Genomic DNA, 25,811 nt, shown 5'->3' on the forward strand with positions numbered 1-25,811 from the left:
GAGACTGAGGTCATGAGGAAACAGTTCCTCCTCCTTTCCAGCAAACATAGGAAACTTCAAAATGTATCGGACACTTACTAGCCATAGGCTCATACAAAAGATGCAGCCCCGAAACAAGATGCGGGAACTGCACCTTAGAAAGAATCTTAGCACTTTCTACTACAGCATAAGAAGGGAGACTGGAAAGAAAGCCCTCCCACTAAGGTTCTCAACAGGGTATTGTTCCCATGTTGATTACCCCGATTACTAATTCCCTAATTTAAACCTTAGTGCTAAGTGTTATGATTAGAAATGCTCAATCTTCCTCGGCATGCCCATGGGTTTCCACGTCCAGCAGACAACTGAGGATACCATTGTGGAAATCCTATGAGATGTGGCCAGGATCAACTCCTCCCTACTGGCACCATGGCAGAAGATCAATGCCGTGAACACCTTTCTGATCCCCCGTATTTCATTCATCCTGAGGGGATCTGCTGTGGCAAAGGTACCTCTTAACAAAGCAAACACCACCACCAGACAGCTGGTGAAGAAATGGATGTTTCTTCCCCAGAGGGTCAGCAATGAACTGGTGTACATCTCACACAGGCACGGCATCACTAAAGTCCCACGAATGGGTCATCCGTGTGATGTTGCGGTGATCACTCACACTTTCAGCCTTGCCCAGACGCCACGGTGAGGAAAATCACAGGAAGTGCTATGCAGGATGCCGTCAAGAAATGAATCGCAAGGACCCCCTTCAACCAAGATGTCGCCACGTACCTGAATGGCTCCCTGGAAGAAGAATTTGGAAGAGAGGGAGGAGACTTTGCTTCGCTCTGGGCTCATGCCCGCAACACTACACGACGACTGAGGTATCGGCTGCCACTGGACGTGGTGCGAGGAACGCCAGGAGCCCTGGTGCCACAGGTAAAGAATACAGATCACATCATCATCACTCTGAGAGCTAGAACCATGCTGGAGAAGACCCTGAAGGATGCCATCTGCTGCCAATATGTGGAAAACCAGAAACAGAAGCCAGAGCAGGGCAAGGCATTCGAGGTGAAGTGCAAGTGGAACACCAGCAACCACTTTCTCCCGGGGGGCAGCTTCACCCAATTTGCCGACTGGAGGTTCATCGACAGGGCCTGGTTCAATTGCGTCCTGCTGAACGGAGCCGTCCGCCACGGGAATTGGGACAAGAGATGCAGTAAATGCGACTATGCTAAAGAGACGCTACCCCACGTCCTGTGCAGCTGCAAGCCCCATTCCTGAGCCTGGAAGCTGCATCACAATGCCATCCAAGATCGCCTGGCCAGAGCTATCCAGCCGCTGTAAACACTGCCATCCCCAGAAACGACACCAAACTGCAACCAGACATCACCACCAACAACAAGGACCGGAAGAAGACCATCATGATGGATGCCACAGTGCCCTTCGAGAACAGGACCACGGCCTTCCACGATGCCCAAGCTCAAAAGGTAGAGAAATACGCCCCTCTGGCCGAAACCTTGAGATCTAAGGGTTACCAGGTTCAGACACACACACACACACTGATCGTCGGACCCTTGGGCGCATGGGACCCCAGTAACGAGCGAGTGCTGAGAGAATGCGGAATCGGTCAACGCTACACTCGGCTGATGCAGCAACTCACGATGTCGGACGCCATCAGGTGGTCAAGGAACATCTACATAGAACACATCACCCGACATCGGCAATATCAGGAGAGATGAGCTGGAGTTCCAATGGGAAGGGCAGTCAGGAAAGTAACCAAAATACTTTCCTCATGGATTGTATTTTCTAAAGGGACGACCTATCTAATTCTCAATTACTGAGGGACAATCTCTACTCATTGATATATTTTGCTTTCCACAACCAAATCTCTGTACAACTTTCCATGAGTGATGTACCCGAGTATTTGGATTCTAATACCTAAACTGTACTGTTAAAATCGATTCACCTAAATTTGGGTTATTGCTGATTATGTACTCTATGTATCATATGAGTTTGAAAAACAAACTTTGTATTTGTGGATAATCTAAGCACTATACCCAGATGCACAGACACTTTTTTCAACCTATTATATACTTTAACATTAGCTTTAATAAAAAAAAAAATTAAATCTGTTCTTATTAGTTCAGCATCCACCCAGACATACTGTGGGTCATGCTACTTTCCAGGAGAGGGGCATGTCTTGTTTTTGCTGCCCTTCTCAAGAAATCTATTTCAGTTAACTTAGGTGACTAGTCTGAAGTTTGTTGGGTTTCTGAAACAAGAGACAATGCATCAACAGCATCATACACTCAGCCAGAAATGCATTAAGGACACAACAGTGTGCCCCCTGTTAGTATTATTATGGGAAACAGGACTTCTATTTAAAACCCAGTTTTCAAGCCTCTCTAAAATCTACACACAGAGCAGGATCAGCCTGAGAACTGACATACCATTTCTGGGGCCAGGACCAGGGTGTAGTTTGCAGGGCAAATTTGAGGTCAGTTGATCAAAGTGTACCTGAGATACTGACCCTCCTCCATATGAGCAGCTTTAAATTGTAAATCTTTTTGTAAACTTTTTTTGGTGCAGAAAGAAAGAGAAGAAAGGAAGGAGTAATCAAACAAAAAATATCTATCCCTGAACTGTAATCTAGTATCCAGCAACAGGCTCAAGCTCCAGAAGTATAGCAAGAAAAATACTGGATGTTCTTTGGTTCTGGAGATGAGCCATTCCTGGATCAATGCAGAAGTGGGGAGGTGCCAGTTGCGAACAAGACCATCACCAAAGAAAGAACAGTACCAACTAAAAGCAGGCTCATTGAGGAAGTCTGCAGGAGCCAGCGCAGTTAGCGAGCAATCTATCACATTAAAAAAATAAAACATGTTAGAAGTCTGAAAGTGCAGAGTCAAGGTAACATTTCTCTCACACAATACCAACCTTAACTCTGTCCCTGTAGTAATGCCAAGAAGAACTGGGAACACTGCAATACCTAACCCTAATAGAACTTGAAATTTTCTCTACACCCATAACAATCTGAAATCAGAACTCCTTACTTATGTACTCCAATGGACCCTCAATATGCTATAGACAGCATCACTGCTCTGGAGAGTACTTGCTGCTGGTAGACAGAGATCACACTGCAGAAAAAGGTTTAGGTAGGTGCAAAGTACTGAATTAAATGGGGCAGAGCTAAGGTTATGCAAAGGGACCTTCACTCTACATTTGCTTGTTTTCCCACGTATTTTGGAAATTAAACTCATGGCAAGGAAAGTTGCCTGTCCCCCACTATCTAACGTCTCTCATCCACTACCAAGATGTTATCTCCCATCTCCACTTTGCCAGTGAAGTCAGCCTTCATTGCCTACTAAGTTTTCCAAATGTTTTCCTTTGTGCTGCCTCTTATGCCTGGGATGAGTTCCTTGTCCTCTTGCAAATTCCTCATTACATTTTCTTTGCTAGGATACCTAAAAAATTAAAACTTGACTGTTCTTGTCTTATACTTAGATTGTAGGCTCTTTGGGGCAGGGACCTTCTTTTTGTTAAGAATTTGTACAGCATCTAGTACAATGGAAGAGCAGCAAAGAATCCTGTGGCACCTTATAGACTAACAGACGTTTTGCAGCAGACGTCTGTTAGTCTATAAGGTGCCACAGGATTCTTTGCTGCTTTTACAGATCCAGACTAACACGGCTACCCCTCTGATACTTAGTACAATGGAGTCTAGGTTGATGACATAGGTTCCTAGGCTCTACCGCTATACCAATATGAACTCTGAGTGCCTGCAACCTTGACTTAATGGCAACAAAGGGTTTTGGCTTTTTAAATGAATTTGTTCTTGTGACAGACAAGTAAGCAAGTGTTTACTGGGTAGCCTTAGAAGTTGGTGTACATATAAGCTAATGTTAATTTGTGCATTTAAATTACCTTCCCACCTACAAAATTCTATACACATTCTGCAATTGTTTTCTATATGAAATCTACCATATCTTCATTCAGAGGGCTGCAAGCGAGAGCTTTAACAAACAAGTGCAGGGACCTGCCCAACAATATTTGCACAGAGATTGTCTATTAGCTTAGTGCAACCATCACAGCTAGTGGTGTGGTTGTAAAATAATGAGTTTATTTTCAGGCTACACCACGTAGGGAGCTGCATTAAGTCAATAATGACCAACTTTAAGTAATGAATTATTTGCATACAATTTGTGGAACCTTATTCACATATATTTTGCCATAACAGCCTATTTAGGAGACAACGCAACTTACTATGGGGAACACTGGTAAAAACTCATTTTCTCTCTCTCTTTAAATGGTCTCGGTGCCACAAGATGGGACAGAACACCACACCCAGAAGGTGTGTTGGTTACATACTTCCCCTAGCATAGGAAGGGCATCCCAAGCTTCAGCACTTCCGCTTCAGACACTTCCCAGCTGGTAAAAACTGTGACAGGTGCTTAATATTTTACATTACTACTGTAACCCAAAACAATTCTGAATTGATAAAGGATAGCGCAAACAAAGAATGAAAGAAACGAAGAGAAATGATCAAGGAAGAAAAGATTTTCAGATGAAATTGTGAGAGAATAGCTGAAGCAGACAGCTAAAGGAAAAGAGTAATAGCTGCAGAGAAGGCTTTCACACCAACTGTTGCACTAAATAAGATTCTATGGAAGAGTGGAGCAAGGGTCAGCACCAGCCAGATCCTTGAGCTAGCCTGAAGTCCATGGAGAAATTAAGAACCCAGGCACTTTTGAGCTGGATCCTGAAGTTAACTGAGAACTAGAGGAATCCAAGGCTGTAATGCAGTCCAATTTCTTTCAACTTGCAAACACAGGTAACATCACTGTGACATTCATTCATACATTAAAATGTAACAGACTCTCCAGTGAACCAAGGAGTACTGTTTTGAAGCAAAATCCTGCTCCATCTCCTGGTGTTTTTCCTCCTCCATTTTATATTTGGAAATCTCCTAAATCAGGTTTTAGGACAAAGAACATACAAGCAAATTTCCACATAAGTTGTGAGGAGACAGTTTATCATTTCACCTCTATTTTGAGTAAGCTCTGGGCACTTCTGGCCCAATGTAGCCAGCTGTCAGATGTGGCCTGAAAACAAACCTGAGTGACATTATAACCCCTGCCTTCCTGGCTGCAGTTCCTTTCAATGGGGACCCTGAAGCCAGAGAGAGAACTTCTTTGGACAGCAGGAATGACGTGGCAGGAGAGGCAGTGATTTAACCTGGAGTCTCTGCGACAGGCTGCCTGGGCTCCTTCTTTGCCCCCACCCCCTTCTGCTCTTCCACGTTGTACACAACCTCCGCTCCTGACACAAAGTGTGAACACCTCCCTCCCCTGCCAGCCTGCACAGAAGGCCGAATTCTACTCTCAGTTACACTTGGCCAAGCCCCTACTTGGGGGGGGGGGGCGCTGCAACTAACGCCCCCAAAGCAGCTGATGCTAACTTCCCTCGGGGGGCGGGTGTGTGTTAAGGAGCGATGTGCGTGTAGTACAGCTAGACACATCACACCCACCGCTTCCCTTCTGCAGCACGGAGGGCAGCACAGTCACCCCCTAAGGCACAACGAGGCCCGAGGAAGAGCAACGGGAGCCCCGGGGCAGGTTACACAGGGAGGGGGCCCCGGGCAGGACCTTCCTTTGTGCCCTCTCCCACCCCCCACCCGGGCTGGCTGCTCGGGGCGGCTCTGCCCCCGGCAGGCTCCCTCCCACCAAGCAGGGCCCCGGGAGGGTCCAGCAGAGACACCCCTCCCCGCTGTCGCGACACAGCCCCCCCCCCGGGGGCTAATGGGAACCCAGCTCCTCTCGCGCCACGCGAGAGCGGGACCCCCGGCCCCCGCCACTCCCCCGGGCTCCCCGGCTGCTCCGGCCCCGCGCTACTCACCCGCCGGCTGCAGCCCGCTCCCTGCCCGGCGCAGACTTTACTCTGCTGCTGCTGCCGCTGCCGCTGCCGACGTGGCGCCCTACGCTGCCCGCCCCGTCCGCCCCGCAGACCCCGCCCTAGCCCGGCCCCCACCCGCCGGAGGGGCGCGCAGGCGCTGGCTCCCCGCCTGCCTCCATGTGTCGTCCGGGGCCGGGCAGGGGTACGGTCCTCAGGGCCTCACCCTTCAGGAGCCGACTGGTTGTGCAGGGCGATGGGCCCTAGCCCCGCCTTACGTGGCCCTGCGCGGGGGTGGAAGACCAGCCAAACTATGGTCTGTTCCCCTGTCCCTACGTCCGTCCCCCAAACTCCTGCTCCTAGAGTGCTGTGGTGTGGTTAAGCAGCACAATCCCCCACCCCGTGGCCATCTACGGCCTGGCTACACCTGATTGCTGGGCTCTGCTCTAGGCTGAATTACAGCATTCCGGGCTGTGAAAAATTTCATGCCCCTGCTGGTGGAGTTAAGTCGACCGAAAAGCCCCAGTGTCCGACAGCGCGTTAGGTCTACAGGAGAATTCTTCCTTCCACCTAGCTGCCTCCTGTGGGAGAGGTGGATTTACTGTAATGAATGATGAAAGAGCACCTCCCACCCCTGTAGTCGGTGTCTATGTTCCAGTGGTACAGCTGCAGCTGTCACATTTCTAGTGTAGAGATAGCTTAAAATGTAGGTGCACCTAGCTACATCACTCAGGGCTGCTAAGAATTTCACTCCCTGCCTGAGGGAATTAGATCAACCTAATCCCCAGTCTAGACAGAGCTCGATGAACAGAAGAATTCTTCTATCAACCATGCTACCTACCACCTCATGATGGCACAGATTTACTACAGTGACAGAAAACCCCCTTCCATTGCTGTAGTAAGTGTCCTCACTGCAATGGCATAGCTGCAGCACTTCAGCCATGTCACTGTGTAGACATAAGCCATGAGTACACTACAAACTTTTGCTCACTTATCTGGCCAGGTGACAATGCCTACTCCATGGAGCAAATGATCCCCTGCTTCGAGCAATGCCGAGCTACTGGAGCTTGCCAGCATTTGGGGAGAGGAGGCTGTGCAGGGACCCAGGATGCCCTGCGATCACCAACCCCCACAAGACCCAGGGTCAAACTGGAAAGAGCTGCACTATGGGATAGCCGCCCTAGAGCGCTGCTCTCATCTGTGATGGAAGTGCTGCTAATGTAAACACTCTCTGACACCAGAAGAATGAAGTGAGTACACAAACCAGCACTTTACTTTCACTGGTGAAACTTACAGTTGTTGTGTATTTGGTTGTCATGGTTTTGTTGCTATGGCAACTGAGTTAGATTATTATGGGTTAGCTCAACCGGTTTCAACCGGCTGAGGAGCTCTCTGTATATATGTAAATAAAATGGAGGTTTTGGTTAGCTGCCTGCTCTCTGGCCTCAAGTGATTGCTTCCTACACCGGCTGCTCTAAGGATATAACACTGGCGACGAGGGTGAGACTCCGGTGCTGCTCCAGTAACAGAAGGAAGTAGAAGTTAAGGTAAAGAACAAACAAACAAAAAAAGCTGCTTGTTTGCACTGACTGTGAAAGTGAAACTAAAAATCATGGCTACTCTGACCAGGCCCCTGGAGCCTTTTGATGAGAATACAGAGCAGTGGCATGTGTATACTGAGCGTTTTGAGCTTTTTGGTATTGCAAATGACATTACAGAAGCGAAGAAGGTGCCAATATTCTTAACTGTTGTAGGGGCTAAAACCTACTCTCTGCTACGCAGCTTACTACATACACCCTGTTAAGCCTGAGACTAAATCTTACAGTGACATTGTGGAAATCCTGGGGTCTCATTTCTCCCCAAAACCACTGGTAATTGCTGAAAGATATAGGTTCCACAAAAGAGACCAAAAGGAAGATGAAACAGTTGTACAATTTGTAGCCATTTTAAAAAAGCTAGCAGAACACTGTGAATTTAAAGAAATGTTACATGATGCCCTGCGTGACAGGTTAGTGTGTGGCCTGTACAGTGAAGCTATACGGAAGCGCCTACTGACAGAGGCTCAGCTTACCTTACAGAAGGCTGTTGATATTGCTGTCTCCATGGAACTGGCTACAAGGGAGGCACAATACATCGGTGCACCCCCTAGGGTGCAAAAAGTGTCACAAGAACCGACCCACAAAACTGTGCAGAGTCAAGAATGTTACCGCTGTGGTAAGCCGGGTCACCAGGCATCAGAATGCTGGTGTAAGGACCTGGTGTGTCGACACTGTGGCAAAAAGGGACACATTGAGTGTGCCTGTAAACAAAAGAAAAAGAGGCCTGTGGTTTGGCCGACAAAAAGAGGAACCCTGCATACCCTAGAGCAGACCCAGGATGATCAAGGTGACACCTCATCGCAAGAGGAAGTACCACTGCATGTTTTGTCTTTGGCAATGGGCTCACATGAATACTGGGTAACCCCGTTATTGGATGGCAAATGTATACGCATGGAACTGGACACCGGTGCAGCCGTGTCACTGATCTCCGAGACTGTGTATAAAGAAAAGCTACAGCATCTTCCGCTTAAGGCAACAAAAACTGTTCTGAAGACGTATACGGGAGAAGCTGTGCCTATGCTGGGCACTATTGATGTTAAGGTGGCGCTCAATGGACAGGTGGCTAAATTGCCACTGTTTGTGGTGAGAGGTAACTACCCAGCCTTAATGGGTAGGTCTTGGCTTGGGAAGATTCAACTGAACTGGGCAGAAGTGCACCGGATGACTAAAGAAGAAACCAGTCTAACCCCTATACTAAGGAAACATGCTGCTGTTTTTGGAGATGATTTGGGAAGTATGAAGGGAATCACTGTGACATTGAACATTAAACCTGGCAGTCCACCAAAATATCTGAAAGCCCGAACTGTGCCATATGCCATCAGGCCAAAAGTTGAAGCAGACCTGGAGCGCCTGGTCACCAATGGAGTCCTAATACCAGTTACCCATAGCTCATGGGCCACTCCTATCGTTCCAATCGTGAAGAAAGATGGCTCTCTCCGGATTTGCGGTGATTTTAAAGTCACTGTCAACCCAGTGTTGTGTGCAGAGCAATACCCGCTTCCCCGCATCGATGACCTCTTCGCAGGCCTGGCTGGGGGACAAAAGTTCAGTAAGATTGATCTGAGTCAAGCATATTTACAGATGCACGTCGATGAAAAGTCCCAAGAGCTGTTGACTATTGTGACTCATAAGGGGCTTTATCGATACTGTCGTCTACCCTTCGGAATAACATCTGCTCCCGCCCTGTTCCAGAGGGCTATGGACCAGATCTTGTGTGGCTTGTCAGGAGTTCAGTGCTATCTGGATGATATCCTGGTCACTGGAAGAAATGAAGAGGATCACTTAAAGAATTTAGAGGCTACCCTACAAAGACTGGAAGAGTATGGCCTACGAGTTCGCAAAGACAAGTGTGAATTCTTCAAGCCCTCTGTTGAATATTTGGGACACATCATTGATTCTGCAGGTCTTCATAAGGCCCCTGCAAAAGTTAAAGCTATTGTGGAGGCTCCCCCACCTCGAAATGTAAGCCAGCTGCGCTCGTTTCTAGGACTCCTGAACTATTATGGAAAGTTCATCTCACAGTTAGCCACACTGCTAAAACCACTTCATGAGCTCCTTGGGCAGAACAAGGCCTGGAAGTGGACTGAAGCCTGTGATGTTGCGTTTAACAAAGCTAAGGATGCATTGCTAAATTCTGAAGTTCTAACGCACTTTGATCCATCCTTACCACTGCAATTGGCCTGCGATGCCTCCCCTTATGGAGTGGGAGCAGTCGTGTCACATATTATGCCTTCAGGAGAAGAGAGACCTATTGCTTTTGCTTCACGCACTCTAAGCAAAGCAGAAACTAACTACGCCCAAATCGAACGTGAGGCATTAGGAATTGTTTTTGGAATTCGGAAGTTTCATCAGTACCTGTTTGGGCGAAAATTTACTCTTCTCACAGACCATCGACCTCTGACATCAATTTTTGGACCTTACACAGGCATTCCCCCATTAGCTGCTAGTCGTATGCAACGTTGGGCATTGTTACTTTCAGCACACACATATGAAATCAAATATCGGAAATCCACTCGACACGGCAATGCAGATGGCCTCTCAAGGTTGCCTTTGCCGGTCAAACACCAAGATAGTGCCCACAAGGAAATCTTCTACTTTGAACAGGTAGAGAATACACCCATCACTGCTACTCAGATAAAGAAGGCAACTCGCGTTGACCCAGTATTGTCCCACGTTATGGACCTGGTGATGCATGGAACATCTCGACAAACCTCTCTGGTCTCATCCGACCTTGTTCCCTACATGTCCAAGCGGACGGAGTTATCGGTCCAATCTGGTTGTTTGTTGTGGGGGAGACGTGTCATTATTCCACCACCACTGAGATCACAGATGTTAGAACAGCTACATTCCGGTCACTGTGGAATAGTGCGCATGAAGGAAATTGCACGAAGCTATTTTTGGTGGCCTGGACTGGACAGTGCTATTGAAGAGAAGGCAAAAGCTTGTATGTCATGTCAGGGTGTGAGGAATGCACCCCAGTGGGCACCCCTACACCCATGGGACTGGCCTGAAAACCCGTGGCAACGTATTCACGTTGACTTTGCTGGCCCCCTTGAAGGAAGCATGTTCTTGGTGGCAATAGATGCCCATTCTAAATGGCCAGAAGTCTCTATAATGCCGTCCACTTCTGCAGAGAGTACTATCCAAAAACTACGAGGACTCTTTAGTCGTTTTGGTCTGCCAGAACAACTTGTGAGCGACAACGGACCGCAGTTCGTTTCTCAGGAGTTTCAAAATTTTATGAAAGCAAATGGGATACACCACATCACGTCAGCACCATATCATCCGTCCACCAACGGATTAGCTGAAAGATTTGTGCAGACAATGAAAAACGCTTTGAAATCAGCAAGGGGACAACACTCCATTCAAAAGCGTCTGGATACCTTTTTACTTTCCTACAGAAACACACCTCATGCTACGACCCACGCATCTCCGGCCTTTCTAATGATGGGACGACAGCTGCGCACTTGCTTTGATCTGCTGAAACCTTCTGAACCCCGACAAATTGTGCAACATCAGCAGCAATATCAAGTCATCAGACGGGCACCCAGAGCAAAAGACCGAACCTTTAGCCCGGGACAGCCAGTTTTGGCTCGGAATTATACTTCCGGAGCTAAATGGGTTCCGGCCACAGTCATCACTCAAACAGGACCTGTTTCCTACACAGTCCGGACTGCAGAGAATCTTACCTGGCGGCGACATGTAGATCAGCTGTTGCCAGGTCATGCCAGTCCTCAGGACCCATCTGCAGTTGAGGGGTCTGACTTCACCTCTTCTGGTGAGGGATCGAATCACGAGTCACCTGTTTCTGACTGTTCTCCATTACTGCCGGCGGCTGAGATACCCCTTTGCCCAGCACGAGCTGATACCACCTCCTCACCTGTTCGTGCTGCGGACCCTGAGCCCCTAGTGCTTTCGGGTGCAATAACACCAGTAGTTCGCCGTAATCCACCTAGAGACAGAAGGCCTCCTCATCGGCTGGATCTTTAGCTAGGGTGAACCCACGGTTATGGGGCAAAATAATCCCCAGGGTTTAGCCGGGAATGGAGGCAGTCTACCCTCCTTCTCTAGTCTAGTGTGTGTTTTATTTAGGGGATGTTCTTATTAGGGGGGGAGGAATATGTTGTGTATTTGGTTGTCATGGTTTTGTTGCTATGGCAACTGAGTTAGATTATTATGGGTTAGCTCAACCGGTTTCAACCGGCTGAGGAGCTCTCTGTATATATGTAAATAAAATGGAGGTTTTGGTTAGCTGCCTGCTCTCTGGCCTCAAGTGATTGCTTCCTACACCGGCTGCTCTAAGGATATAACAACAGTCAGGGCCAGCTCTACCATTTTTGCCACCCCAAACCAAACCAAAACAAAACAAAACAAACAAAAAAAAAAGCCGCTCAGACTGCCCTCCGAACTGCTGAAACAAACAAAAAAAAGCTGTTCAGACTGTGCTGCCCCAAGAATAGACAGAATGCTGCCCCTTAGCATGTGCCGCCCCAGGCACGTGCTTCCTCCGCTGGTGCCTGGAGCCAGCCCTGCTTACAGTACAAAAACTCTCATACCCTGAGTGACATAGTTATACTGACCTAATCCCCTGTGTAGGCAGCGCCTCCCATTGACATAGCTGCTGCCTCTCAGGGAGCGGATTAACTATGTCGATGGGAGAAGTCTTTCATCAGTGTAGCAGCATCTTTACTAAAGCACTACAGTGGCATAGCTGCCGCGCTATAGCGCTCTACCTGAAGACAAGCCCTTAGTATATTGCTTGTGCATGTGCACACTTGGCTCCTTGCATTGGTGCTGCACATACTCACCAGGAATACTTGTGTCAATGCCCGGTGTGGTGCACCAGGGGTTAATGGATAGATATCCCAGTGTGCAACCTGTGACCGTCCAGCGCCCTGTCTTGTGGGAACTTTTGGCACTGCATGGTGGGGGAGAAACAATTTACGCAAGGGTGACTGGTAGCAAGAAGTCAACTTCCAGCGTGCAATTATCTCCATTCCATAATATCATCTATATCCCATAATTTTTGCACCTTTTTAAAAAAATCCCATGAACCTGCATGGCCCTTCTTGCTGTCTGCCATTTCTGACAGAAGTATGGCCTCTGTACAGCCCTGCACTATGTCATGAATGTTGGAAGCACAGGACACACTATCCTTCATTATTTGCAGAGCCGCAAGAAGAACCAAATCAGCATCGAACATGACAATTTCTTGGAGGACAGATTGCTGCGGGACATAGCGAGAACAAATTCAAGGCTGTAGGTGGCATTTACAGAGTAGTTGCAGATGGTGGAGTGCTGGTTTATTTGTTAGTCTCTAAGGTGCCACAAGGACTCCTTTTTGTTATTTCTGGATCTGTGTGCTGAGTTTGCTCAGTCCAGCACAGGGACACCAGAAGAAGAGCTGCAGTGAAAATGAAGAAGTGAGTGGCAATCACACGGTGGAAACTTGCAATGCTGGATTGCTACTGGTTAGTGAGAAATCATTTTTGAGTTGGAAAATCCACTGCGGAGGCTGTTGTCATGCAAATGTGCAGGTCCTTTACTGTCTCCTGTTACCCAGGACTGTGACTCTCAGCAATGTGCAGGACATAATGGACGGATTTGAAGCAGTGAGCTTCCTGAACTGTGGTGGAGCAATAGACAGGACACATATCCCTATTTTGGCACCAGACCCTCTTTGCCACAAAGTACATGAATAGAAAGAGAAATTTTTCTATGCAAGCATTGTGGATCACACAGGACACTTAGCTGACAATAGTGTGGACTGGTCAGGGAAGGTACATGACGCTCACATCTTTAAGAACCCAGGTTTGTTCAGAAATCTGCAAGCAGGGTCTTTCTTTCCCAACCAGTGGATTACCATTGGTGATGTTGAAATGCCCCTTACTTCTCTGGCTCATGAAGCTGTACACTGGCCACCTTGACAGCATCAAGAAAAAATCCAACTACTGGCTCAGCAGGTGCAGAATGACAGTTGAATGTGCTTTCGGTATATGCTGGTGTTGTTTACTCACAAGACTGGATCTCAGTGAAAAAAAAATCTCAATGATTATAGTTGCCTGCTGTGTCCTGCAAAATATCTGTGAAGCAAAGGGTAAAAAAGTTGCTGATGGGGTGGAGTGCAGCGATGAAGCAGCTGTATGTTGCATTTGAACAACACAACACATGGCGATTAGAAGAGCTCAATGCAGAGCTATCCGGCTCAGGGAAGGTTTGAAAGAGCACTTTAACAGTGACCCACAGTAATGCGTTGCGGTGTACTGTGCTCTACATGGCCCTGCTGTTTTGGGGCCTATTAGGAAATCTGTGGTGCTTGGTGCCCACCAGTGAATATAGCACTGTCAATGCACCTATTAATTTTGTGGTGCATAATGTACTGTTGTAATTATTACATTGTGTCACTGATCCTATGAGTTGTGTCACACTGTACAATAACAAGTAAGTGGGTGCTCTCAGAGCTGCTAGGTGTTCTGCAGCATATACTGTGAATTATTAAAGATGAATTATTTTTCAAATAATAGAATTTTATTCAGTAACAAAACCAGTGCAAAGAAAAATCTGTGTAATTTAAAAGCAAATACATTAATAAATTAATGGAACAGAATTTAGCAAGGAGAAAGAACATTCATGTCCCTTTTACCTGCACATACAGCAACCATGGCTCTCACAGGTCAGTGTATGGTGAAGCTGTGGTTGTCCTTATTGTCCCCCAGTATGGAGGTGGAGGTAGGGGTAGGCATGCAGCCCCTGATGCCACATGGAATGTTGAGGAGGGATATAGGGAGCTGCTGTACTGGAGTTCTCCATGCACTGCATAGGGAGGTGAACCCATGATTGTTGAACCTATAGGTCCACAAGAGTCTGCACCATCTACATTTGCTGCCAAAGAAGCCCCATTATGTCCTGGTGCAGCTCCCTCTCCTTTTCCTGTGGGGACTCCTGGGCCTTACTCCTGTCTTCTCTTTCCTTTTCCAGGCTGTTTGCAATATTCACCCTCTAGGCCCCTTGCTCACGGTCTGATGCAGCACTTGCTTGCAGGATCTCGCTGAACTTGTCATCCCAAGTCCTCTTCTTTCTCCTCCTGACCTGGCTCAGGTGTTCGATGGATGTGGACAGCAGACCCCTCAAGGCTGCAACAGCTACAGATAAAACACACAGAGATAGCATTGTCAGTATAGTCACAATGGAAAGCGAACGTTAAGATTCAGAACTCCCTTCCCTTGCACCCCCTAATGTTTTAAACAAGACACGCTCATTGACACTTCTGTTTTGGAGTGCTCGTGCACGGCACCACTCACAGCACCAGGCATGGTGAGTATGGCCTTCCCGGGGGAAGGTAATGAGGAGGGAATTCCTCAGTTGCATGAAACTTTGAGTATAAGGCGATGGCACTGAACACGGGCACCATTTTCCACTGGTAGTGGTGAATTTAGCTGTTATCTCACTCATGATGGTAGCAAAAACACAGAGCACAGCTGCTGCTGGTGGCTGAAGTCTTCCTGGCCCATATGCTACTAGCCTGTGTATTGCAATGGTGCCTGCTGAAGTTATTGCTGACTGGCTTGGGAAAGTGTCCTACCGTGGAGAAAGAAACAAGGCCGCCATCCTAGAAACCTTCACAAGAGGGTTGCAGAGTAGCTCCATGAAAGTTTCATTGAGATCTCTCAGGAGGATTCAAGGAACACCACTGCATACACATGCAACCTGCTCTGCATATCCCAACCTGCCTGACTCTACAGGGGAATGAAAAATTACCAACTCTAGCTCTCTCTGTTGTACCATTACATCTTCTAAGTAAATTAATTAAAAGTCAATAGCTGTGTCTGGTTAAGTTGGGGGTGCCAATCAGTGCATTATTGTAGTGGGAAATACAATTACACACTTACCTGGAGTTCCTTCCTCTGCATCACGCTTTCCTGAGCTTGACTGCTGAGACTGCGGTGGAGTCTCAAACAGGTCCCTCCTTGTGGCATAGCTGGCTGCATGCCCCCATCTTCCTCCTCCACTTTCTTGCTGTTCATGCCAAGGGCCTGTGACTCAGGTATCCACAGTTGTGTGCACAGTGGTAGAGAGGTGCATGCCGCTCTTTGCCGCTCTATGGCATGCAGCTCTTTGTAAAAGCTGCTCTGCAGCTCTGCACAGGATCAGTTGTTTGCCTCTCTGGCCTTCTGTGTGCCTGATGCAGTTCCTTCACTTTCATGTGGCAGAGCTGGTGATCCCTGTTGTATCCCTTCTCCTGCGTCCCCCCTTCAATCTGCTTGTAGACATCCATGTTTCTGTGGCTGGTCCATAGTGCTGCCTGCACAGCCTCTCCTCTTCAGAAGCCCAGAAGATCCAATATCTCCCAACTACTCCAAGCTGGAGCATATCTGGAGCATGTTGCTGGCATGGTCTGCTAGACTGTTGTGCACAACAATGGACAGCTGCTAGGTGTGCTTGCCAAGGTGGATAATCAGGAAAAAGCATTTCAAATGTGTGGGGCTTTAAAGGGGTAAGGAGGCCTTCTGATCTCTGTGAACCCTGGGCAGTATTGTACACAATTATGACCAGAGCAGTCAGTGTTAGGCATTGTGGGACAGTTGCTGGAGAACTGTTAGGGTTAACATGAGTAACTCTGTGTCTACACTTGTGCTGCATTGACCTCAATACACCGACCGTGGCTCAGTGCTGCTCAGGGAGGTGATGTTACTGCATTGCTGTAATGGGTCACATACATCGATGGGAGACTCATTTAAGCGTAGCCATATGCGCAGATAGGTAGATGCTAGGCAGCTTACAATGACCTAACTTTGTAGTGTAGACCAGGTCATACCCTAACAAGCAGGAGACTGAGATCAGAGGCCTAGGACAGCCCCTTTCCTGTAGGATGGACAGCAGCAGCCAACATACAGCAGACTGCATACCCTGCATCCAAAACAATCTGTGACTAAATAAAGGATCATGCGGAGACCTTGTTCCAGGCACCTCTCTCTTTGCTATAATGGGCCAAGTCCTAGGGTCTAGCCAAATTACACAAAGCAAGCCAGGGTGTGTTTGTGTTTACATCATATACAGCTCACCTTTGTACTCCCCTGGTCCCATGGGCCACTGTGTGCAGGCCTGGTCTCACTTCTGTTGAGCCCAAGGACAGTTCGCCCTTAGTTGGGCTGCTAACAGCCACAAAAGGCCAAAACCAAAGTGATGGAATGGTGCAGGTTAGTAGGGTCCTAGCCAGGTCACATTTCCTCCAGCCACACCACCGGTACTGTCCAAGGGAAGCACAGGAGCCTTTCCACCCCCAGAGTACAGTGCTGATCCTCTTTAGACCAGCTCTACACCTGCAATGTGGTGCAAGCTGACATTCATATCGTGCCTTTTATCCCAGCTATGGTATGTATGTGCAGCACGCCTGAAATGTCACTTGTAAGGAGGACAGTGGCAGCCAATTAGCACAGGGCTCAGGAAGTGAACATTTGTTAGCCAACACCACCAGGGCAAATCCCTGTTCTGAATGCTGACTAAAAATGAAGAGCTGAGTAGCATGCAGCTTTGAACACATGTTTAGAAATAGGGATTCTGTCTGCCTGCAAGAAAATTAAATAAACCCCACGACTTTTTGTTAGGTTTCCACTGTTGTGTGAGAGCTGGTTGTCACCCTCCACTCCAAAGGGGTTGCATTTCAGTTATGCTTTACCTAGGTAGGGCAATATTCTTCCCCCTGTTTCTGAAAACAGAGGAGAGCCAAAACCACTAGCTCCTGGCTAAGTATATTGAAGAGTGTAGAAGTGAATGCTTGAGGCCTCCTTCCATACACTTCTCCACTGCAGCTCCATTAGCTTACCCCTGGATTTGCAGGGGGACATAGTGCAGATGGGGGTTAAGCTGGTGAGAATCTAATCTCGTGCAAAATGCTCCTCTCCACTACCGCTCAGATTTTTTTATGTGAAATCCAGTCAGACTAGACTGCTAGTGCCACAGACTGTTGCTAGAACCAGAGACTTCCCTCCGTGGCTGCTATTGTGAAGCTGTAGTGGGAGTCAGTGGTGGGGTAGCTGTGCATAAGCACGGGCTTGCCTGGGTGTCAATAAGCCTGGTGGCTTAAAGAGCTAAAATCCCTGCCCACTGCATGGGAGGAGACAAACTCTGTCCTTCAAGGTAGCTTGGGTTTGAGAAGGGAAACTCATAGCATTTCTGGTCCCCTGCACGGGAAAATCCCAGCTAGGGCAGAATAAGGCCCCTAGTTTGTAAAACAATTTGAGACCCTTCCGGATTTAAAAGGTATCAGAGATGCAAACTATTATTATTCTTTAAAGATGCCAAACACACAGGATTCCCACTCTGAAGTCTCACCTCCCTAAAGCGAGACAGGTCATGAACTCTCCTGGCTGTTAGCATGTGTTGGCAGTTGGGAGAAAGCCCCTTCCCGTATCCCATTCCAACTGCTATAGCTCCCTCAGTCTACAGCCTTCTCCATCAGTCCCTCTCTGACCAGAGTCAGTGAAGGAGCGCTCCCCAGGAACTGTGCGCTGGGCTGCATCCATTGCTGCTCCAGCTCTCCAGGAATCTGCTGTAAACTGCTCCGCTGCATCCTTTATTGGTGAATCCCTTTTCAGTTGTTTGAGATAAATAATTTTTTTCTGTCCATTCTGAGCCTTTGGACTGAGGTGAATATAACAGATTCTTTAGATACATTGCTCAGCTTCTGTGGGATAGGTAAGCCTGAAGCTCTGAGAGAAGCCGAGCAATGTTCCACTTGAAGCCTTTAATTGTTGATAGGCTTTAGGATAAGGGCTGTCTACAAATGTTTTGCCTACTATTGTTACATATAACACTTTAATATTCTTGCTTGCATATATATACCTGCCCCTGGAAATTTCCACTACATGCATCCAACAAAGTGGGTATTCACCCACGAAAGCTCATGCTCCAATACGTCTGTTAGTCTATAAGGTGCTACAGGACTCTTTGCTGCTTTTATAAATTTAAGTCAATACAGGGAAAAAATAACTTTTTTCAGTTATTTTTAAACATCTGGTTTCACTGTAAAAAAGAAACTTACTGTCAGAGTCCCACGGTTGTGTTCTTTTTTCACACAGCAAAAAGTGGGGGAAAAGTGCTTGTAAAACCACAAAAGTTGGCAGGTAGGCCTCAGAAACAGGTGTAGTAACTGTAACTGCGTTTACAAATTGACTAGATTACAAATTGACAGTGTCCCTTTAATCTTTCTATGCAGCACTTTTAAAGGGGGGGGATTAAAAAGGTAGTCAAACGTTTTTTGCGCATCAAAAAGTTTCAATTTGGGTGAACATGCAAGTTGATTCTTATTTTCTCTCATTGTAATCAGCTCCTTTTTTTCCATGCACTAATCTACTTCCTTCCCGGCCTTCAAATGCCTCCTTAAAACATACTTCTTCCATGATGAAACCTTTCAGTAAAGATTTATCTAATCTGTGTGCTAATTGCATGACCTTCCATCACTGTAGTAGTATATGAGCACCTTGCCAAGAATTTAAAAATAGAAACACTCTTTCTCTTCCCCTTCTAAGCATGTAGGAGGTAAGTGTGACTAATTTAGAGGTTATTTGAGTCTGTGTGTGAAGAAATAACTGAAGGAAAGCCAAGTCAAAGAAAGAAGTTTTGTATTAGTTCTGTAAGCAGCACATTCTGTGATTTAAAAAAAAAAATTATATTACAGTACCACTCCAGGCTTTTCAGTCAGGATCAGGGCTTCATTGCACTGGGTGCGGTACAAACACTGAGTAACAGACAGTGCACCTCTGCTAAAGATGGTCATTCTTCTCTCCTTACATAAATGGAGTTGAACAATGAAAGTTCCTCTCCTGGACCTCTGAGCCTTCCCCTTCTGGCTGACAGTTTCATTTTTCCAGTGGAAGGTAGCTGTTGTGGGGGGCAGGGGTTCCCTCCAGACCCCACTTCAGATCCTTATACTGTCTGTCCTTCTCTCCCCCCGCCCCACCTCCTGGCAGACACCCACGGGGTTCTTGGAGCAAAACAGAACAAAAGTTCTCTCCCCTCTTTCTTCCCTTCTGGGAGAGGGGAGTGTGACGTTCCCCTCTGGTGTTGTCTAGACCAGTGATCTGCTAGGCCACTCCAATCCTTGACTCTGGGGGTATGTCTACACTACCAGAGTAGTTCGATTTAACTTAAGTCGAATTTGTGGAATCGACCTTACAAAGTCGAACGTATGTATCCACACTAAGGACAGTAATTCGACTTTGTGAGTCCACAGTAACGGGGCTGGCGTCGACATTGGAAGCGGTGCACTGTGGGCAGCTATCCCACAGTTCCCGCAGTCCCTGCTGCCCATTGGAATTCTGGGTAAAGCCCCCAATGCCTGCTGAGGGAAAAAAGTGTGTCGAGGATGGTTTTGGGTAACTGTCGTCATTCAACCGTCACTCCCGCCGGCGGGCAATCAGTTCGCGCACTTTTCTGGTGAGTGACAGCGCGGACGCCACAGCACTGCGAGCATGGAGCCTGCTGCGATCATCGCTGCACTTATGGCCATTGTCAACTCCTCGCACCTTATCGTCCACCTCTTCCATAGTCAGATGCTGAGAAATCGGGGGAGGAGGCTCCAGCAGCGCGGTGAAGACATAAAGTGTGAGAGTGGCACAGACCTCTCACAAAGCACGGGACCCCGCGCTGTGGACATCATGGTGCAATGGGTCACCTTCATGCTGTGGAACGGCGATTCTGGGCCCGGGAAACAAGCACGGACTGGTGGGACCACATAGTGCTGCAGGTCTGGGATGAATCACAGTGGCTGCGAAACTTTCGCATGCGTAAGGGCACTTTCTTTGAACTCTGTGAGTTGCTGTCCCCTGCCCTGAAGCGCAAGGACACCCGGATGCGAGCAGCCCTGAGTGTGCAGAAGCGAGTGGCCATAGCCCTCTGGAAACTTGCAACGCCAGACAGCTACCGGTCAGTAGCGAACCACTTTGGCGTGGGCAAATCTACCGTGGGGGTTGCTGTGATGCAAGTAGCCCACGCAATCGTTGAGCTACTGCTCTCAAAGGTAGTGACCCTGGGAAACGTCCAGGTCGTCATAGATGGCTTCGCCGCGATGGGATTCCCAAACTGCGGTGGGGCTATAGATGGAACTTACATCCCTATCCTGGGACCGGACCACCAGGCCAGCCAGTATATTAACAGAAAGGGCTACTTTTCAATGGTGCTGCAAGCACTGGTGGACCATATGGGACGTTTTACCAACATCAATGTCGGGTGGCCGGGCAAGGTTCATGATGCGCGTGTTTTCAGGAACTCTGGTCTATTTAGACGCCTGCAGGAAGGTAGTTTCTTCCCGGACCACAAAATAACTGTTGGGGATGTGCAGATGCCTATAGTGATCCTCAGGGACCCAGCCTACCCGCTAATGCCCTGGCTCATGAAGCCCTATACAGGCGCCTTGGACAGTGAGAAGGAACTCTTCAACTACCGGCTGAGCAATTGCAGAATGGTGGTGGAGTGTGCTTTCGGACGTCTCAAGGGGAGATGGCGAAGCTTACTGACTCACTCAGATCTCAGCGAAACCAATATCCCCATTGTTATTGCAGCTTGCTGTGTGCTCCACAATCTCTGTGAGAGCAAGGGGTAGACCTTTATGGCGGGATGGGAGGTTGAGGCAAATCGCCTGGCTGCTGATTACGCTCAGCCAGACAGCCGTGCGATTAGAAGAGCCCAGCGGGAAGCGCTGTGCATCCGGGAGGCTTTGAAAGCTAGGTTCCTCAGCGAGCAGCGTGACCTGTGACTGTTCAGTTTCTTTACAGAGAAGCTGAACCTGCCTCTGTTTCTTTACCCAGTTACTGTTGACTATCCTCTGCAGTTACATACCCCATTCACCCCGTTTCCCCCCTTCCAACACACGTTTAAAAATAAAATACATGGAACATTGTTAATTAACAACGTTGTCTCTATTAATGACTTTGCATTAAAGGGTTGAAACTGGGACGCAGACTGTGGTGGGTAGGGTGTGCAGTGATGTTAACACCGCTTCTAAACTGGAGGAATGACAGGCTCCTGCTCCTAGAGCAGTCTGCAGTGCCGGTCTGGTTGTTTCAACGGAGCCTGCCATCCCTCCTTTTCGGGACTCTGTGTGCGGGGGCTATGTGACCTTGTGGCAGGGTGAAAACGGTTACAGATTCCCCTGCTGCGTGGCTCTGTGGTCCAGGACAAGGACCGCTGCATAAGTTCTGTAACCGCCCTCCCCCGCTACAAAGTGACGTACCCCCCACCCACACAGAACATGAAAACCACCTCCCAGACCAACCAGGGTGCTTACTGACTGCACTGTGTGTGTGACCTGCTGCTGATCCTGCCCCCGTGTCTGTACCCTGGTAAAGGTGACTGTCCTATGCAATTACCAGTTTTCACGGCCCCTGGCGCCCCTCCTTCTTGTTACTTTGGGTGAGGGGGGTATGGGACTTTGTGGCGGGGGAGGGCGGTTGCAGATACACTGCAGGGGGGCTCTGTCCTCCTGCCTGCGGTCCTGCAGAACATCCACAAGGCGCCGGAGCGTGTCTGTTTGCTCCCTCATTAGTCCAAGCAGCGTTTGAGTCGCCTGCTGGTCTTCTTGACGCCACCTGTCCTCCCATTCGCTGTGTGAGCGCTGGTACTGAGAGAGGTTCTCCCTCCACTGGCTCTGCTGGGCCGCCTCTGCTCGGGAGCAGTCCATAAGTTCAGCGAACATCCGTCCCGTGTCCTTTTCTTTCGCCGCCTAATCTGCGCCAGCCTCTGTGAGGGGGATGCTGGGGCAGATCGGGAGACAGTCGCAGCTGTGTGATGGGAAAAAGGGAGTGAATTCCTTACAAAGATACATTTTTGCAAACAATGAACATAGTCTAGTCTGTCTCTGTGAACAAGACCATGCACAGCACCTATCTCATGCGCACTCAGGACAAGTTCGAATTTTCGGCCTTCGCATTCATTGCCTGGAGTCTTGCACTGGAGATCAGACAAGCGGGGCAGGACAGCAGAATCCGTGGAGCAGGCATACATGGTAAGCCGTAGACTTTTGGCTGCTTAAAACTTAATGTATAGCAGTGCCCTCCTGCTGCAGGCAATCCGGAAAGCATGAACTCTGCCCCTGTTCCACCCCCTCGCAGCTGTCCCCGGGAAAGATCACTGTATGCTGTCCCTCTGCAGCCTCCACCACGTGGCTGTAAACCGCCGCTTATTGTTATGCAAAGGAACATTGAAGCATTCACAATACTAACATTACCCTAATTACCCTAATTCAATGCAGGAGTCGCCGAGCGAGATCACCCTGAGGAGGATCACTGAGAGAGATAGAGAGCGCATGCTGCGTGAAAGCCAGCACAAACCAGGGGCCTATGCTGCCATGCTCATGGAGGCAATGCTCCCGGAGTACCTGATGATAGCCTGGCGCGGAAAAGTGTCCTACCACGGAGCACCCAATAAGGCAGCTCTCCCCAGGAACCTCATGCGTAGGCTTTTCGATTACCTCCAGGAGAGCTTTGTGGAGATCTCCCAGGAGGATTTCTGTTCTATCCCCAGATATATTAACCTTCTTTTCGCATAGTTAATATTCCTGTTCTGTTAGAAATAAATGTTTATGTGTTTAAAGCACTTACCGACTGATCCTTCCCCTGATTCAGGGTCCGGGTTAACGGCCGGGGAGGGTTGGTACGGGATCTCCGTGAGGGTGATGAAGAGATCCTGGCTGTCGGGGAAATCAGCGCTGTAAGCGCTGTCGACTGCCTCGTCCTCCTCATCTACTTCCTCATCTTCCCCGTCTGCGAACATCTCCGAGGAACCGGCCGTCGACACTATCCCATCGTCAGAGTCCACGCACACAGGTGGGGCAGTGGTGGCAGACCCACCGAGAATGGCATGCAGTGCCTCGTAGAAGCGGCATGTCTGGGGCTGGGATCCGGAGCGTCCGTTTGCCACTTTGATTTTTTGGTAGCCTTGTCTCAGGTCCTTGATTTTCACGCGGCACTGCGTTGTATCCCGGCTGTATCCTCTGTCTGCCATGGCTTTGGAGACCTTCTCATAGGTCTTTGCATTCCGTTTTTTGGAGCGCAGCTCCGAAAGCACAGACTCATCGCCCCACACAGCGATCAGATCCAAGACTTCCTGGTCAGTCCATGCTGGGGCCCTCTTTCTATTCTGAGATTGCATGGACACCTCTGCTGGAGAGCTCTGCATCGCTGCCAGTGCTGCTGAGCTCGCACCGATGTCCAAATAGGAAATGAGATTCAAACTGGCCAGACAGGAAAAGGAATTCAAATTTTCCCGGGGCTTTTCCTGTGTGGCTGGTCAGAGCATCAGAGCTCGGACTGCTGTCCAGAGCGTCAACAGAGTGGTGCACTGTGGGATAGCTCCCGGAACTATTAGCATCGAATTCCATCCACACCTAGCCTAATTCGACATGGCCATGTCGAATTTAGCGCTACTCCCCTCGTCGGGGAGGAGTACAGAAATCGAACTAAAGAGCCCTCTATGTCGAACTAAATAGCTTCGTTGTGTGGACGGGTGCAGGGTTAATTCGAATTAACGCTGCTAAATTCGACATAAACTCCTAGCATAGACCAGGCCTGGGAGCCAGCCTTACCCTGCTCTGCTGTGAGAACCCCCACTCCTGGGCTGTTTACACACAGCCTCTGGCATGTAAGCTGCTCCCAGCTACTTGCAGCGAATGACACTAACCAATATCTCCAGTCCCAGACACAACCCTAGGAACCTCTGTCTTGCAGTGTCCAGTTATGCCTACTGGACACTGCAAGCTTATATAAGTTCATCAATTGAACAAATAAATTGATATGTACTAGGCTTGTTATCCCAAGGGGAGCCTCTGACACACTGCAAACCAAATGCACTGCTTCAGGTAGAATAAACAAACAGATTTATTAACTATAAAGATCGATTTAAAGTGATTATAAGTCAAAGCATAACAAGTCAGATTTGGTCAAAGGAAATAAAAGCAAAACGCATTCTAAGCTGATCTTAACACTTTCAATGCCCTTACAAACTTAGATGCTTCTCACCACAGGCTGGCTCTTTAGCCAGGCTCTCCCCTTTGATCAGTGGTTCCGTTGCTTGGTGGTGGTGGTGGTAGTGTCTGTAGATGTAGGTGGACGAGAGAGAGCATGGCAAAATGTCTCTCCCTTTTATGATGGCCTTTCTTTCCTCCTGGCTTTGCCCCCTGCTCCGCCCTTCAGAATTAGGTGAGCATTACCTCATCGCAGTCCCAAACTGCCCAAAGGAAGGAGGTGACTCCCCCGAGGGTCTAACAGATTCTTCTGTTGCTGCCTAAGCCAGTGTCCATTGTTCCTGTGAGGTTGGGCTGGGTTTGTCCCATCCATGCCCCGATGAGGTATGAACTGCCTCTCTGTTCTTGGAGAGTTTTTGAATGGGTTTGCTTTAAGCCACGAGGATACATTTTCAGCTCATAACTATTTACATGAAATTAACCTTACTATAACATTGCTGTAACAATTACTATAACATCACTATAAAAAACCATGCGCAGTGCATTATGAGCCTTCCGAAGACACCCAACATGACAAACTTTGCATTGGATACCGCTCAGTCATTTTATAAAGATGAACATGGGGGGTCTAGGGTGTTCCCCCGAGGTACAGAGCGTCACAGGGAGTCCATGGGAAAACAGAGAGAGGTAAGGGTGATGTGGAACCCAGGGTCAGCCCTTTGGGTGGACCTAAATGGGGTCCACTTCCAGCCCCTCCTCGTGAGACATACTGCTCTGAGGCTGGGTCTTGCAGCTTCGGGGGCGATGAGGCTTGTTGCTGTCTCCCTCTCCATGAGCCTGTTCCAGCTGTCCGAGGCAGGGCAACCTTCTTCCAATTCACCACCCCTGCCTGTGGCAGGTTTTCCATTTTATGCCCTCCCCACCCCCCTAGGCAGAGCAAGGCTTGCAGGTGTACCTTGTTGGTGTTGACAGGCCTAGAGGAGCTCATTAGTCAGGACAGATAACTTGGATTGGACTCTCTGTTGAACAGGAAATCAGAGCAGTGAGACGTGTACTGAGGGGGTGTGCTCAGTCCTGTGTTAAGTGGACTAGCTTCTATGTTTTGTAACTCTTGGAGCTTTTTCAGAGCATACAACTTCATGTCTAGACATCATTTGCATGCTCAACCCTGGAGGTTACAGTTGCATAAATAGCCATAGTCACTTCTGGGTGTGATGGAGTGAAATCTTCAAGTGAATAAAGTACACCAAAATATGAATAAAGTCCCATTGTAGATACACATCTCTGAGGAACTTGCAAAAAGATTAGACTAGACTCTGTATTTCCATATTACTATTTGCAAGTTAAAAACGTATATTCACTTGGGCTCTAGAGGTTGGTTCCCTGGACAGATATTC

The 25,811-nt window shown here is 48.4% G+C and overlaps 1 protein-coding gene across 6 annotated transcripts in view; it reads right to left on the reverse strand.

The window, feature by feature from the left end:
• TMEM263 (transmembrane protein 263) overlaps window positions 1–5,926 on the reverse strand; it is a 32,875-nt gene extending 26,949 nt beyond the window's left edge. The window contains exon 1 of one of the 6 annotated variants that reach the window (XM_044989124.1): window positions 5,866–5,926. The gene's annotated coding sequence lies outside the window, so the exon portion shown is untranslated. Of the gene's footprint in view, window positions 1–646; window positions 666–759; window positions 784–5,865 lie in introns of those variants that run through there. The other 5 variants (XM_044989152.1, XM_044989168.1, XM_044989160.1 and 2 more) reach the window with 5 other exon arrangements.
• Between the last annotated feature and the right edge of the window lie 19,885 nt (window positions 5,927–25,811).

This window comes from Mauremys mutica, chromosome 1 (assembly GCF_020497125.1).
Source record: "Mauremys mutica isolate MM-2020 ecotype Southern chromosome 1, ASM2049712v1, whole genome shotgun sequence".
NCBI classification, from domain to species: domain Eukaryota; kingdom Metazoa; phylum Chordata; order Testudines; family Geoemydidae; genus Mauremys; species Mauremys mutica.